Raw genomic sequence first — 16,545 nt, 5'->3', positions numbered from 1 at the left:
TTTATCGACAAATTTTGTTCAGCGATGAGGCTCATTTCTGGTTGAATGGCTACGTAAATAAGCAAAATTGCCGCATTTGGGGTGAAGAGCAACCAGAAGCCGTTCAAGAACTGCCCATGCATCCCGAAAAATGCACTGTTTGGTGTGGTTTGTACGCTGGTGGAATCATTGGACCGTATTTTTTCAAAGATGCTGTTGGACGCAACGTTACGGTGAATGGCGATCGCTATCGTTCGATGCTAACAAACTTTTTGTTGCCAAAAATGGAAGAACTGAACTTGGTTGACATGTGGTTTCAACAAGATGGCGCTACATGCCACACAGCTCGCGATTCTATGGCCATTTTGAGGGAAAACTTCGGAGAACAATTCATCTCAAGAAATGGACCCGTAAGTTGGCCACCAAGATCATGCGATTTAACGCCTTTAGACTATTTTTTGTGGGGCTACGTCAAGTCTAAAGTCTACAGAAATAAGCCAGCAACTATTCCAGCTTTGGAAGACAACATTTCCGAAGAAATTCGGGCTATTCCGGCCGAAATGCTCGAAAAAGTTGCCCAAAATTGGACTTTCCGAATGGACCACCTAAGACGCAGCCGCGGTCAACATTTAAATGAAATTATCTTCAAAAAGTAAATGTCATGAACCAATCTAACGTTTCAAATAAAGAACCGATGAGATTTTGCAAATTTTATGCGTTTTTTTTTTTTTAAAAAGTTATCAAGCTCTTAAAAAATCACCCTTTATAAATGATAAGTTAATTTGTTCTCATTAACGTGTGTAATTCCTTAAAAATTTATAGAAATTAAATAAAATGTAATAAAAAAGGAATTACTGTTTTTGTTGGACTAAGACATGCGCAACTTGTAAATGTTTGGGTTGAAAATTACAATTTATTGAAAGATGTTTTAAAATAATTTATATAATATACGAAAACGAAATGTAATATAATTGTTATTCTTTCAATAAATTAAAAACTCTTGACGTTAAATTAAAATAAACAAAAAATTATCACTCTAAGCGGTGGATCACTCGGCTCATGGGTCGATGAAGAACGCAGCTAACTGTGCGTCATCGTGTGAACTGCAGGACACATGAACATCGACATATTGAACGCATAGTGCAGTCCATGCTGTTATGTACTTTAATTAATTTTAAAGTGCTGCTTGGACTACATATGGTTGAGGGTTGTAAGACTATGCTAAATTAGTTGCTTATTCTTTTAGTCAATTAAAAGAATTTAAGCACATGGTATATTACTGGATTGTATTTTTCAATCCATAATATTAATAGCATAAAAAGAAATATAGAAAATATATTCTTGAACACCTCATATTTGAACGAAATTTTATAATAAATAAGAATCTTAGTATTCCCAAAAACAATAAAATTTCAATATTATTTCAAATAATATATAAATTTAGAGGAACGTCTAGCATAAAATATTATTTTATTCTAGGATTGCCTTAAATGTAAAAAAGCAAGAAAATAATATTGTTGTTATAATTAAGTAGTACGCGGGATGAAAAGATTGAATATTTATTATTAAGAAAATTATTGGTGTTAAGAAATAATTATGTATGTTTCTTTAAAATAGCAAAAGGCTAAAATATAAAATAAATATAAATATTTTTATACAACCTCAACTCATATGGGACTACCCCCTGAATTTAAGCATATTAATGAGGGGAGGAAAAGAAACTAACAAGGATTTTCTTAGTAGCGGCGAGCGAAAAGAAAATAGTTCAGCACTAAGTCACTTTGTCTATATGGCAAATGTGAGATGCAGTGTATGGAATATCTTAATATCTAGTATGAGAAATTAACGATTTAAGTCCTTCTTAAATGAGGCCATTTACCCATAGAGGGTGCCAGGCCCGTATAACGTTAATGATTACTAGAAAGATATTTCCAAAGAGTCGTGTTGCTTGATAGTGCAGCACTAAGTGGGTGGTAAACTCCATCTAAAACTAAATATAACCATGAGACCGATAGTAAACAAGTACCGTGAGGGAAAGTTGAAAAGAACTCTGAATAGAGAGTTTAATAGTACGTGAAACTGCTTAGAGGTTAAGCCCGATGAACCTGAATATCCATTATGAAAAATTCATCATTATAACTGTGATATTTATAATATTATAGTAATAGTGTGCATTTTTTTCATATAAGGACATTGTAATCTATTAACATAATAAAATATTTATCAAAAGATCATTGGTGTTAAGTTTATTCAAATTAATTTGCTTTTAGCTTATTAACATAGAATAAATACTGATGATTTGATAAAGTGTTGATAGATTTTACATATATAATGCTTAAATTCTTTTGAATTTTACAATAATATTATTATCATTGATTTTAATATTAATTGTATGCATTTATATGATTAACAATGCGAAAGATTCAGGATACCTTCGGGACCCGTCTTGAAACACGGACCAAGGAGTCTAACATATGTGCAAGTCATTGGGTTATATTAAACCTAATGGCGAAATTAACTTAACTTTTATATAATGGGATTAATTTTTAGTGAAATATTTCACTATTAATTCAATCCCGGGGCGTTCCATATAGTTATGTATAATGATAATTTATTATTATTTATACCTCTAACTGGAGCGTACCTTGAGCATATACGCTGTGACCCGAAAGATGGTGAACTGTACTTGATCAGGTTGAAGTCAGAGGAAACCCTGATGGAAGACCAAAACAGTTCTGACGTGCAAATCGATTGTCAGAATTGAGTATAAGGGCGAAAGACCAATCGAACCATCTAGTAGCTGGTTCCCTCCAAAGTTTCCCTCAGGATAGCTGGTGCATTTAAATATTATGTAAAATAATCTTATCTGGTAAAGCGAATGATTAGAGGCCTTAGGGTCGAAACGACCTTAACCTATTCTCAAACTTTAAATGGGTAAGAACCTCACCTTTCTTGATATGAAGGTTGAGGTTATGATATAATGTGCCCAGTGGGCCACTTTTGGTAAGCAGAACTGGCGCTGTGGGATGAACCAAACGTAATGTTACGGTGCCCAAATTAACAACTCATGCAGATACCATGAAAGGCGTTGGTTGCTTAAAACAGCAGGACGGTGGACATGGAAGTCGTAATCCGACAAGGAGTGGGTAACAACTCACCTGCCGAAGCAACTAGCCCTTAAAATGGATGGCGCTTAAGTTGTATACCTATACATTACCGCTAAAGTACATGATTTATAATACAATTTCGGTTGGATTATAAATTTTGAAACTTTAGTGAGTAGGAGGGTACAATGGTGTGCTTAGAAGTGTTTGGCGTAAGCCTGCATGGAGCCGCCATTGGTACAGATCTTGGTGGTAGTAGCAAATAATCGAATGAGGCCTTGGAGGACTGAAGTGGAGAAGGGTTTCGTGTGAACAGTGGTTGATCACGAGTTAGTCGGTCCTAAGTTCAAGGCGAAAGCCGAAAATTTTCAAGTTTTAATGAATTGTTGAGAATCTATTATGTTTTCTTCATAGTAATTAAACACTTGAATAATTTTGAACGAAAGGGAATACGGTTCCAATTCCGTAACCTGTTGAGTATCCGTTTGTTATTAAAAATGGGCCTTGTGCTCATCCTGGCAACAGGAACGACCATAAAGAAGCCGTCGAGAGGTATCGGAAGAGTTTTCTTTTCTGTTTTATAGTCGTACTACCATGGAAGTCTTTCGAAGAGAGATATGGTAGATGGACTAGAAGAGCATGACATTTACTGTTGTGTCGATATTTTCTCCTCGGACCTTGAAAATTTATGGTGGGGTTACGCAAACTTCTCAACAGGCCGTACCAATATCCGCAGCTGGTCTCCAAGGTGAAGAGTCTCTAGTCGATAGAATAATGTAGGTAAGGGAAGTCGGCAAATTAGATCCGTAACTTCGGGATAAGGATTGGCTCTGAAGATTGAGATAGTCGGGCTTGATTGGGAAGCAATACCATGGTTTATGTAGTCGTTCTGGGTAAATAGAGAATTTCGGTTCTTGTTCCCCGGATAGTAGTTACGTAGCCAATTGTGGAACTTTCTTGCTAAAATTTTATAAGAATTATATCGCAAGATATATATTCTTATTTAATTATAACGATTATCAATTAACAATCAATTCAAAACTGGCACGGACTTGGGGAATCCGACTGTCTAATTAAAACAAAGCATTGTGATGGACCTAACGGGTGTTGACACAATGTGATTTCTGCCCAGTGCTCTGAATGTCAAAGTAAAGAAATTCAAGTAAGCGCGGGTAAACGGCGGGAGTAACTATGACTCTCTTAAGGTAGCCAAATGCCTCGTCATCTAATTAGTGACGCGCATGAATGGATTAACGAGATTCCTACTGTCCCTATCTACTCATTCGTTAGTTGGCTTTCGACGCGGATAGACGTGCATGCGCATCGTGATTTTCTTAGTGATTTTTCTAGGCGAGTTGTTGTTGCGATTTTTCGGTATTCTCTTTTGTGCGGTCATTTGTTTACGCGGTGTGTGATAGGCACCGTTATTGCCTGGCGTGCGTGAATAGTGAATACGTGATCGCGTGTGTTGTTGGTGTAAGTGCACATTTTTGTGTATTCTTGCATATCATACGCGCGTGGCTTGCGGTATTTCGGGCGGGTGTTTTTGGTACAGTCCCGGGAGACTGTACGGCGTGTACTGGTAAGTACAACATTGTTGTTTTTCTTAAGTAGCGTGGGTATCCACACGTTTGTTGGTGGTGGGCTGTCCCACAGTTTCAGTGATTTACTGTGTTGTTGGTATTCCCGCTGGCTGGATTGCCTACCGGTGAGTGCTGAGCTGAGCGCCTGGTGTTCGGTTGCACTTGTTTCGGGTCTGCTCGGACAGTTTTGCCCAAAGGGTGCTAGCGACTGTACCAGTGCTGAAGTAGCTGACTGGTGTACAGATTACGGTCGTAGAAGTAACTGTTTAGCCTACGGTGCGATTCGGTGCAGTACCACAGCGGTTGACTCGCGACCGTTACGGGGACATAGATCCGTCCGGCGGTCTTTTTGAGTAACCCTTTCTGGGCCTTTGGCTGGAGTTGTGGGCTGTGCCATCGCGAGAGCGCCTTAATCGACCGCTTGGGTGGTGACTGCTACAGAGCGGGTGTGCGTGTGGGTCGCTCGTGCTTGGAGAGCAGCTGTTCTCGAGTTTTACCTGAGCGGGTGGCTTCTGTGCCAGTGTTCGCCGGCGTAACAGCCTGCCTGGGGGTAGGCCGAAGGTGAGAATGCCTCCACCACGGAGGAGAAGGGTTCAGTCCCTCGCTGAAAGCGACGGAGCGGGCCCCACAACCGTGATGGTTGAAACGTCATCGGGTGACGAGGAGGTGAGGCCAGCGGTGAGGTCTCCGCCGCGGAGGAGGGCGCGTTTGGGGTCGCCTCTGTTGATTAAATCGGAGGATGGCGGGAGTGAGAGCGGTAGCGGAATAGGTGGCACCGCTGAAAAAGCGGTTGATCACCCCGCAGTTTCGGGTACTGCTAAGCCGGCTGAGAGTAGCGGTAACAGCGGCACTGGGAAGAGCGTCGCGGATAAGGGCGTCGCGGATAAGGGTGTCGCGGATAAGGGCGTCGCTGATGAGGGCGTCGCGAAAAAGGGCGTCGCTAAAAAGAGCGTCGCGAAGGGGGGTTCGACGAAAGTCAGCTCGGTAAATGAGGGGGGGAAAGTGAGTGTGGAGGTAATGGGGTGTGGTTGGGGGAGGCGCTATCAGCCATGTCGCTGCCATGAAGGCAGTGACGTCTGAATTAAACGCCTTGGTGTTTGGGGTGAAAGATTTTGAGGTCACTGATGGAGCTTGCCTCGAATTACGAGGCGCTCCTGATGACGGTAGTAACCGAGAATGCCCATCTTCGCGGTCAGGTTGACGCTCTCAGGGGGGGTTGTGGGGGATCTATTCCCCAACCGAAGAGGTCGGTTGTGGGTTTGGCTCCGGCTAAGTCGGTGCGTGCGCCTCCAGCACCTGTGTTGGAGGCGATTGCTCCGGCATTGCCGAAGCCCGTGGAGACGTGGTCGGTGGTGGTGCGAAGCAAAGCCCCGACCACCTCCTCTAAGGAGGTGATTAAGAAGGTCGTGAAGGAGGTGGGACCTTCCCTCGGCGTGCGAGTACACGAGGTGAAGCCGATTAAGGGTGGTGGGGTGTTATTCGCACCCCCTCTGTTTTAGAGAGGGAAAAGGTGGCGAATAATGCCAAATTCGGGGAGGTGGGATTGAATGTGACTGTGAACCGGAAGTTGGGTCCGCGGGTTGTGGTTCAGGGGGTTCACACCGAAATCTCCCATGATGACTTCATGGAGGAGCTCTTTCGGTTGAACCTCCAGGACGTCAGCCCTGAGGCACCAAAGTCAAATGTGCGGATGGTCAGTCGGCCCTGAAAGGTGGCCGCTGAAGGTAGCACCAACGTTGTCCTTGAGGGTTCGGACAAATCAATGTCCGCCCTCTTGGAAGCGGGAAGGTGCTACATAAAATGGTTTTCCTTCAGGGTTCGACCGGATACCCCTGTTGCTGGCTGCCTCCGGTGTATGGGTTTTAACCATAGAGTGGCTGAGTGTAGGGCGTAAATCAGATGTCTGTAGGAGGTGCGGTCAGGAAGGCCACAGAGCTGCCGGTTGCATCAATGCACCCCATTGTCGCAACTGTGCATTTAAGGGTAGGCCAGCTGGGCATCTTATGATGTCCGCTGTCTGCCCGATATACTGTGGCGTTGTTGAGCGCTCCCTCGCCAGACACTGATGGAAGGTATTTTTCAGCTAAATTGTCAGGGATCGTATGCCGTGATGTGTGACTTGGGGGGTTGTATGCTTGAGGGTGGGTGCGGCATTGCCTTACTCCAGGAGCCCTACACCACCAATGGTGTGGTTCGGGGTCTTCCTGGAGTTTTCAGGGTCTTTACGGACCTTGGGGGTAATGCCGCAATTGTTGTGACTGATCCAAACTACGATTGCGTAGTGTTGGATTCGTCGCAACAGGGGGTGTGTGTTTCAGTAGAGGGGGAGTTCGGTAGAATGATTGTCGCTAGGTTGTATTGCAAATTTAGCGAGCCCCTAGAGCCCTACCTGGCGTACCTCTAGTACTGACTGGAACCAATATGGACAGAATGTAAGGGAAGCGGTATTGGAAATACCGCTTAGTGAGTGTGAGGAACTGGGGGTGGACGAGCAAATTGCTCGGCTGTATGAGTTGGTTTGGTGTGTTAATGATAGGGTTTTCAGGAAGTATGAAAGTTTTAGGATTAGGAAAATTAAATGGTGGACGAATGAGTTAACCTCGAAGAGGAGGACTGTCCGGCGGTTGAGACGAAAGTTTCAGCGTGCTCGGCGGTCCAATTCGGATAGGTTATCCCAGATCAGATATGATTTTAGTTGTGCGGTTAGAGAGTATAAGGATATGCTTGTGAGAATAAAAGAAGAGGAATGGAGGAGCTTTGTTGGGGAGAATAGGGACGACCCCTGGGGGCAGGTCTACAGGATCTGCAGGGGTCGTAAGAGGGAGGATATCACCTCTCTCCGCGTTGGTGACTCTGTGTTATCAACGTGGAGAGAGTGTGCGGAGGTTCTGTTAGGAGTGTTCTTTCCCAGGGCTGAGGTTCAGGCACCTCAAGCACAAGAGGTACCTGTTCCTCCACTAGAAGATGAGGAATTGGGATACGCCTTTGCCCTGGTTAGGTTTAAACGGTCCCCAGGTTTTGATGGTTTGAACGGAGAGATGTGCAAAAGCTTGTGGAAGTTCATTCCGGAATACTTGGAGGCCATTTATAACTAGTGCGTGAGGGAGGGATATTTTCCACGTGAGTGGAAAAGTGCCAGGGTCGTCCCTCTCCTGAAGTCCCCTAATAAGATCAGGAGTGATCCTCGTTCTTATCGGGGCATCAGCCTTCTTCCGGTGCTTGGAAAAGTACTGGAGAGGGTTATGGTGGAACGACTTCAGGAGCTAACGCGGGGTATGTTGTCGGATAGGCAGTATGGGTTCAGGAAAGGACGCAGTGTGGAAGATGCGTGGATGTATGTGCAGAATGTTGTTAGGGAGAATGTCAACAAGTATGTCCTAGGCATATTTGTTGACTTCAAGGGGGCATTCGATTATCTGATCTGGGATCGAGTGATAGAACGGTTAGAGGAACTTGGCTGTCCGGAAATTAGTCTCTGGCGAGGCTACTTTTCGGACAGAAAAGCCTCTATCGTTGGAATGAATGGGAATGTGGAGATTGGAGTGGCTCGCGGCTGTCCACAGGGATCCATCTGTGGTCCATATATATGGAACCTCATGATGGACTCTCTGCTTGGGCAGCTCGAACCACTCTGTAAGTGTTGTGCGTATGCGGACGATCTTCTTCTCCTTGTTGAAGGTCGTTCAAGGCGTGAGTTGGATCGGGTGGGAGGACAATTTTTAGAAATTGTCCACAACTGGGGGATAAGTGTGGGTGTAGACATCTCGATGGACAAAACGGTGACAATGCTTTTAAAAGGCAGACTGTCACCGGGGCGTCCCCCGGTTGTCCAAGTGAATGGGGTCGGCATCAGGTATGTGCGCAAGTCAAGTACCTGGGGTTGACCATGAGTGAAAGAATGTGTTTTACTTCACACTTGGTGAGTGTGAAGGTGCGACTGCAGGCAGTCGTAGGTAAGGTTATGCGCGTTTTACGGAGTGATTGGGGCCTCGGACGTCGTGCTGTTCGCGCCATATATCGCGGCTTATTTGTGGCTTGTGCCACTTATGGGGCTGCTGTATGGTGGCGAACGGCCACGACGGTCTTCGGTCGCCGAAAGCTCCTCTCCGTCCAGCGTTGCATGATGCTCGCCTGTCTGCATGTATGCCGCACCGTTTCTACGGATGCGTTTCAGGTGTTACTAGGTGCGCCCCCTCTTGACCTGGTTGTCATACAGCGTGCTGTATCATTCAGGTTAAGAAGGGGTCTGAGTGTGTCATTGCTGCGGAATGATTTGATTTCCGATGATGATGTGGAGAGGGAGGGATATCTAGGGAGCAAGAGGCTTCTAGATGATAGGGTCAGGTGTAGGTGGCAAGACCGTTGGGACAGTAGTCTCAATGGTCGGGTGACTTATGAGTACATCCGGGACGTTAGGTATGTAGAAGGAAACCCAGACTTCAGATTTTGTCTAAGTCTGGGTTTCCTGCTTACGGGGCATGGGCCTCTTAATGCATTCTTGCATAAGAGGCACCTTGCAGATAGTCCAGAGTGTATGTGTGGGGCGTGTGTTGAGGATTGGGTGCATGTTATAGCGGAATGCCCGATGTACTCAGACATTAGGGACCTTGGGGGTATGGGGATTAGTTGGACTGATGGACGGTTAGATGTTAGTGGTGTGATCTCCACTAGTCGGAATGCCGAACAGTTAGGGTCGTTTGAAAGATTTGCGCGCGTGTTGTTCAGGCGGCGAAGACAATTGGCTGAAGACCGGGGTTAGCTTCTGGTATGAAAGGTGTATGAATTGGATGAGAGAATGGGATTCTATCCCTGGTCACCAGTCCAGAGCTGTATGGAAGCTCAACTGGTAGTAGTTTCGGCTACGAGGTCTGACCGGAGACTTAATTCTGGTACCACGGGGAGCAGGAGCCCTTGGAGTTCGCTCCAACCTGCTCGTGCGGACTGGCCCCTCGGGGAGTATCGTGGTGGTTGTGGTTCAATACCCAATTTTGATTTTGGTCACTCAATGTGGAGTTGCATTGCAACCGGGTGCCGGACCCAAAGTACGGCAGAGGTTTTAGATAGGCCTCGAACCCCACCAAGGTGGTTAGTGTGTCCATTCCACACGCCAATTGATACCGAATAATACGTAGCATTTTTGGGGCGCTGATCATCGCATTGATTTGATCCGCTGTGCTTTTGAGCACCGTGGAGTAAGGCCGCCGTCGGCAGGTACCCACGTTAATCCCACGGGACGTTGTCCCTATCTACTTGATTCGATTGTAGAATTTCAGATTGTTCAGACGTGTTTTCGTTTCTGTGCGTTTTCTGTGTCGTGAATTTTTTGTGAATTGGTGTTTTTTGTGTGGGAGCCCTCAGCATTGGATGTAAGTACATTTATTTTGAGTATTTGTGTATTAGTTTGTGATTTGTGGTAGTTTTTTAGCGCATTTGCATACATATTTACGCATTAGTATATTAATATATACGTGTGTGCATATATGTGTGTTTTTCATAAAAAATTTTCATTTTCAATATATGTTCGATTGTATGTGTAGATAAAGTTTGTCAGTACGTGTATACTTTTTCTGTAGTTGGCTTTGTATATTTTTACATTACCGCAAGTGTTTGAATATATTTACGATCGTATGCATATTTTCTCATTTGTTGGTTTGTGGGTGCATATCATAGCTGGCTTTTGAAAATTTCTACATTGCGGCAGGTGTTTGTTTATATACGTGTAGTTGATTGTATATTTTTAAATTTGAATTTGTTTTTGTGAAAAAAAATTTGTTTGAGCAAGTGTTTTTTGTGTGACGTAATGGTTGGCGATCCTGTTGAAAAACGGTCAATAAAAATCACACAGCAGGACAATACTTTTAGCATTATTTCAGATCTACATCGCTCATTTGACACACTTCAATATCCTCTAATATTTTGACAAGGACAGGACGAATATCATATAAATATATGAATTTTAATACAAACTATACATTTTATAACTATATTCATAGGTAATAATTTAAATGTATTAAAAAATAAAAAATATATATATAAATATATGTATATATGTATATAAATTATTCACAGCAAAGCGTGCCCGGGTTTACTAGTAAAGAGATAAAAATCACGTGTCACGTTGTTTGTTTTCGATGGACTCCTAAACTACTGAACCGATTTTAATGAAATTTTTAACACTGTGTGCAGTTTGGTCCAACTTGAAAGATAGGATAGTTTATAACTCTCCTTATAGTCGCATTATTTATTTATTGCAAATTATTTGTTTATTATTAGCAAAGAGCTATCCTCCAGTTGGTGGCGCTAAGTGCGCTATGTTACAGTAGATGGCGCTATATTTCTTTCTAAATTTTCATGGACTTAGGCTGTCATAACAAAAGCTGCCACTTGCTAAAACATTAAATGAAAATGCGTTGTTTGAAGTTTATATTATTTGTGGTAAAATTATACGAATCTATGACTTCCAATATTCTAAATTTAAGAAAAAATCACATACAATCCGTGAAATAAATAAAGTTATGTACATATGTATGGTCAGACAAATAAGCAATGTTGCCACTCTTTTCCAGAGGAATTTAGGAAATCGCAGAGTTGATTTCTGCATGTATTTCCTAAATGCAAAAAAAAAAATTCATTTATTTGCATTTAGGTATAGAATTTTGTATGGCTAATGCCCGGTTTCACAGTCCATACTTAAGTTGTGCCTAAATAAAATCTTAGCAAAGTATTGTTGCAAACTGAGTAGTCGTTTGCGTTTCACAGTCAATGCTTAATTTCTATAAAATTTTATTATGATATATGGCAACGTTATGGGCAACATATGTTTTACAAATGTCATTCATAAAAATATGTTTGAAATATTTAAATTATGACAGACAATACATAAATTTGCGAGCAAAAATTATATCAAAAATTGATGAAAACAACAAAAGAACCCCAAATTTCATCACTAGCGAGTCGGAGCACCTATGGGAACTGAAGGAAAAGTATAAGCTGTTATTGAGTGCAAACGAACGGACACTTGCCCTACGCTACGAAAGATGTCGCTGAAAATTCAAATCAAATTCAAAACAAAAATCAGCTGTTATTTAAGCATTGCTTAAGCCTCCCATTTTCAGTTAAGCATAACCTAAGTATGAACTGTAAAATACTATTTTCCTGTTTTATCTTAAGCACAACATAAGTATGGAGTACATTTGGAATTAAATTTAGAGCTATATGTGCTATTGCAGTAGATGGCGCTACATGAGAATACATTTATTGACACTTATTTGTGATACTAACGGCTGACGTTGTAAGGTAATTGAATTAGTGCGCTGTATTAGGCTAGATGGCGCTATAGAAGCAGATGCTGTTATATTAAAGTCCAAACGTTTACTTTAGCTAAAATTTATTAAACGTAAAACGTGTGTTTAAAATTTACCATTTATTAAATGTAAAACGTGTGTTTAAAATTCATCAGACTCGGCCACGCTTTGCTTTCTTTTTATTATTTAAAACTCTTTAAACGAATTAAATAAAAGTAAGTATTTTTAGCTTGCTTTTCATTTTATTTATTAAATCTTATTTTGAAAAAAAAATCTAACCTCAATAATGCACAGACTACAGTTTCCTATTCGTTTAGCTTTTGCCATGTCCATTAATAAGTCTCAAGGCCAAACAATGTCCATTTGTGGGTTAGTATTGGATAATCCATGTTTTTCCCATGGGCAATTATATGTTGCATGCTCTCGTGTGGGAAAACCATCAAATCTATTTGTGTTAGCTCGAGACAGGTTAACCAAAAATATTGTGCACCAATTAGTGCTAAGTTAAATTAAAATGATTATAATTCAAAAAAATAAATACTACTATTAAAAATTAAGAATTATCTTTCCTAAGATTATAAAATTAAATGTTACATGTTATCAACTAACAATAACCTACTGTCCCTCTAATTAAAGAGCCGAAACCACATATATTTGCATACAAAACAAAATAAGTTTGGTTAAACGGCGGACATAAAAATGAATATATTTACGTAGCCAAATGCATCGTAATCGTATTAGTGACGCGCATGAAGGAATTAAGGAGATTCCTACTGTCCCTCTAATTAAAGAGCCGAAACCACATATATTTGCATATAAAAAAAACTAAGTTTGGTTAAACGGCGGACATAAAAATGAATATATTTACGTAGCCAAATGCATCGTCATCTAATTAGTGACGCGCATGAAGGAATTAAGGAGATTCCTACTGTCCCTCTAATTAAAGAGCCGAAACCACATATATTTGCATACAAAACAAAATAAGTTTGGTTAAACGGCGGACATAAAAATGAATATATTTACGTAGCCAAATGCATCGTAATCGTATTAGTGACGCGCATGAAGGAATTAAGGAGATTCCTACTGTCCCTCTAATTAAAGAGCCGAAACCACATATATTTGCATATAAAAAAAACTAAGTTTGGTTAAACGGCGGACATAAAAATGAATATATTTACGTAGCCAAATGCATCGTCATCTAATTAGTGACGCGCATGAATGGATTAACGAGATTCCTACTGTCCCTATCTACTCGATTCGTTAGTTGGCTTTCGACGCGGATAGACGTGCGTGCGCATCGTTGTGATTTTTGGTGAGTTTTTCTTGGCGAGTTGTTTTTGCGATTTTTCCGTATTCTCTTTTGTGCGGTCATTTGTTTACGCGGTGTGTGATAGGCACCGTTATTGTCTGGCGTGGGTAGCTAGTGTCGTTGGTGCTACGGTCGCGTGTGATTTTGTGTGACTGCACACTTTTGTGCATTCTTCGCATTTTTGTGCGCGCGTGGTAACGGGTTTCGGTACGGGCGAGTGTTTTTGTACAGTCGCGGTTGACTGTACGGCGTGTACTGGTAAGTACAACATTGTTGTTTTTTAGAAGTAGAGTGGGTGTTCACACGTTTGTTGGTGGTGGGCTGTCGCACAGTTTTAGTGGTTTACCGTGTTGTAGGTATTCCTGCTGGCTGGATTGCCTACCAGTGAGTGCTGTGCTGAGCGCCTGGCGTTCAGTTGCGCTTGTTTCGGGTTTTCTCGTACAGTTGTGCCCAAAGGGTGCCTTTGGCTGTCCCAGTGCTGAGGTCGCTGACTGTTGCGTCGACTGCGGTCGTAGCAGAGTGCTGTTAAGCCCACAGTGCGGTTGGTACAGTGCCACAGCGGAGGAGGGTTAAGTCCCTCGCTGAAAGCGACGGGTCGGGCCCCATAACTGTGATGGTGGAAACATCGTCGGGTGATGAGGAAGTGAGGCCACCGGTGAGGTCTCTGCCGCGGAGGAGGGCGCGTTTGGGGTCGCCTCTGTTGATTAAATCAGAGGATGGTGGGAGTGAGAGCGGTAGCGGAATAGGTGGCACCGCTGAAAAAGCGGTTGCTCAACCCGCAGTTTCGGGTGCTTCTAAGCCGGCCGAGAGCGGCGATAACAGCGGCACTGGGAAGGGCGTTGCAGATAAGGGCGTCGCGGATAAGGGCGTCGTGAAAAAGAATGTCGCAGAAAAGAGCGTCGCGAAGGAGGGATCGACGAAAGTCAGCTCGGGGAAGGAGGGAGGGAAACGTGAGGGTGGAGTTAATGGGGGTGTGGTTGGGGGAGGCGCTATCAGCCATGTTGCTGCCATGAAGGCAGTGACGGCCGAGTTTAACTCCTTGGTTTTTGGGGTAAAAGACTTTGAGGTCACTACCGCGAAGGGGCTGATGGAGCTTGCCTCGAAGTACGAGGCGCTCTTGATGACGGTAGTAACCGAGAATGCCCATCTTCGCGGTCAGGTTGACGCTCTCAGGGGGGGTTGTGGGGGATCTTTTCCCCAACCGAAGAGGTCGGTTGTGGGTTTGGCTCCGGCAGAGTCGGTGCGTGCGCCTCCGGCAACTGTGTTGGAGGCGATTGCTCCGGCATTGCCGAAGGCCGTTGAGACGTGGTCGGTGGTGGTGCGAAGCAAAGCCCCGGCAGGCATTGCCTTACTCCAGGAGCCCTACACCACCAATGGTGTGGTTCGGGGTCTTCCTGGAGTTTTCAGGGTCTTTACGGGCCTTGAGGGTAATGCCGCAATTGTTGTGACTGATCCAAACTACGATTGCGTAGTGTTGGATTCGTCGCAACAGGGGGTGTGTGTTTCAGTAGAGGGGGAGTTCGGATGATTGTCGATAGTTTGTATTGCAAATTTACCGAGCCCCTAGAGCCCTACCTGGGCTACATGGATAAGCTACTACTACTGGGGAGTAGTAGCTTATTTATTCTAGGGTTGGATGCGAATGCCTCGTCTTCGATGTGGTTTAGTAAGGTATCCAGACATTCGTCTTGATATCAAAGCCACATCCGAGGCGAGGTATTGAGTGAATGGGTGGTGGCTATGAGCCTCCACATTTTGAATGAGCCGAGTGAATGGTTTACGTTTGAGGGGCCTAGGGGCATGAGTGATATTGACGTGACGTTAATGAATGAGGCAGCAAGGAGAGCGTTTGACGTCAGTTGGGAGATTAGGGGAGGGTGGGGATTGAGTGACCATGATTTGATACAAATTATGGTTTCTCCGCAATCCCCACCCTCGGCGTACGTGGGTCCATTGCGCCGATGGCGTACCTCTGGTACTGACTGGAACCAATATGGACAGAATGTAAGGGAAGCGGTATTGGAAATACCGGTGGTGGCATTCGATTATCTGATCTGGGATCGAGTGATAGAACGGTTAGAGGAACTTGGCTGTCCGGAAATTAGTCTCTGGCGAAGCTACTTTTCGGACAGAAAAGCCTCTATCGTTGGAATGAATGGGAGTGTGGAGATTGGAGTGGCTCGTGGCTGTCCGCAGGGATCCATCTGTGGTCCATATATATGGAACCTCATGATGGACTCTCTGCTTGGGCAGCTCGAACCACTCTGTAAGTGTTGTGCGTATGCGGACGACCTTCTTCTCCTTGTTGAAGGTCGTTCAAGGCGTGAGTTGGATCGGGTGGGAGGACAATTTTTAGAAATTGTCCACAACTGGGGGATAATTGTGGGTGTAGACATCTCGATGGACAAAACGGTGACAATGCTTTTAAAAGGCAGACTGTCACCGGGGCGTCCAACGGTTGTCCGAGTGAATGGGGTCGGCATCAGGTATATGACGCAAGTCAAGTACCTGGGGTTGACCATGAGTGAAAGAATGTGTTTTACTCCACAATTGGTGAGTGTGAAGGTGCGACTGCAGGCGGTCGTTGGTAAGGTTATGCGCGTTTTACGAAGTGATTGGGACCTCGGACGTCGTGCTGTTCGCACCATATACCGCGGCTTGTTTGTGGCCTGTGCCACTTATGCACCTGCTGTATGGTGGCGAACTGCCACGACGGTCTTCGGTCGCCGAAAGCTCCTCTCCATCCAGCGTTGCATGATGCTCGCCTGTCTGCCTGTATGTCGCACCGTTTCTACGGATGCGTTGCAGGTGTTACTAGGTGCGCCCCCTCTTGACCTGGTTGTCATACAGCGTGCTGTATCATTCAGGTTAAGAAGGGGTCTGAGTGTGTCATTGCTGCGGAATTTGATTTCCGATGATGATGTGGAGAGGGAGGGATATCTAGGGGGCAAGAGGCTTCTAGATGATAGGGTCAGGTGTAGGTGGCAAGACCGTTGGGACAGTAGTCTCAATGGTCGGGTGACTTATGAGTACATCCGGGACGTTAGGTATGTAGAAGGAAACCTAGACTTCAGATTTTGTCTAAGTCTGGGTTTCCTGCTTACGGGGCATGGGCCTCTTAATGCATTCTTGCATAAGAGGCACCTTGCAGATAGTCCAGAGTGTATGTGTGGGGCGTGTGTTGAGGATTGGGTGCATGTTATAGCGGAATGCCCGATGTACTCAGACATTAGGGACCTTGGGGGTATGGGGATTAGTTGGACTGA

At 44.0% G+C, this 16,545-nt stretch overlaps 2 pseudogenes; both read left to right on the top strand.

Annotated features, from left to right (window-relative positions):
- The first annotated feature begins 1,011 nt into the window (after window positions 1-1,011).
- On the top strand, window positions 1,012-1,190 carry LOC128923223 (5.8S ribosomal RNA; annotated as a pseudogene).
- A 446-nt stretch (window positions 1,191-1,636) lies between these two features.
- LOC128923410 (large subunit ribosomal RNA) lies at window positions 1,637-4,410 on the top strand (annotated as a pseudogene).
- Window positions 4,411-16,545: the final 12,135 nt, after the last annotated feature.

Source organism: Zeugodacus cucurbitae, chromosome X (genome assembly GCF_028554725.1).
Source record: "Zeugodacus cucurbitae isolate PBARC_wt_2022May chromosome X, idZeuCucr1.2, whole genome shotgun sequence".
NCBI classification, from domain to species: Eukaryota; Metazoa; Arthropoda; class Insecta; order Diptera; family Tephritidae; genus Zeugodacus; species Zeugodacus cucurbitae.
This window is presented reverse-complemented; position numbering and strand designations above follow the sequence as displayed.